The sequence below is a fragment of the Penaeus monodon genome, chromosome 32, assembly GCF_015228065.2.
Source record: "Penaeus monodon isolate SGIC_2016 chromosome 32, NSTDA_Pmon_1, whole genome shotgun sequence".
Taxonomy (NCBI): domain Eukaryota; kingdom Metazoa; phylum Arthropoda; class Malacostraca; order Decapoda; family Penaeidae; genus Penaeus; species Penaeus monodon.
This window is the reverse complement of record NC_051417.1, coordinates 17212990-17213938: the sequence shown is the minus strand read 5'-3', so window position 1 is coordinate 17213938 and position 949 is coordinate 17212990.

Genomic DNA, 949 nt, shown 5'->3' with positions numbered 1-949 from the left:
CCAAACTAACACTCACAGTCATCCTACCTACCTATCCACGTACATATACCGTAATATACATACAATGCGACTACAGTGACTAGCTCCTTCCACTCATGGAGTCCCGTAAACATAAAATCGTAGGAAGAATCACCTCTTGAATCCCACCAAAAGAAGTAATAATGACAGCAAAAAGATCTATCGGTCCGGCGTCATGGTTAAAGGGCTGCCGAAGGAAGAAAAAGGGAGAGAGCCCTCGACGATGCCAAAAGGGAGGACCGACATCATCTTTATTGTGATACGATGAGTCAAAGATAGACACGAGGGAGAGGAAGAGATTTCTCATCCCCTTCAAACTCCCCCCAAATAATGCTTACGCAAGTTCGACGCCGAGATTGCATCGAACTCAGATCATGAAAAAAACCTTGCGTGTCCATTTTGACTTGAGTGACTCCTATAAACTTCAAACAACCCATCAGTCTCAGGGAAGGAAAAACGGCAACTCACTCTAGACTATGGAGCACTTTGATTCGCCAAATCTTTGAGGAAAAAAAAAAAAAAAATAGAGTGGTTTAAAGAATACGGAATACTTTCAAGGTTGTAGATATATGTAAACCTAAATACCAAGCATCAGCTGATTAGAATAAAAGAAAAACAGAGATAGAGAGCGAATCGGAGTGCGCCAGAGTCCGGCATGAGTTGCCAGCGTTTTTCCTTTCCTGAGATTAGACGCACTATAGCGAAACGAAGATGTTCCAAGAGGCTCGTTGGAACTTCCCTTGTTACGGGTGACCGGCAAAATGATACACACCCCACTACCCTGCCCATTAGAGCACCATCGAGTTGACCATTGAATGAAGGTCCTATCTTTCTCCCATCATCATACATCAGGCATCACGACGCTGCCACCCTGGACACATTAACGGCGAAGATTAATATGCTGTAGATGGAGGTCGTTTACAAGGGACAA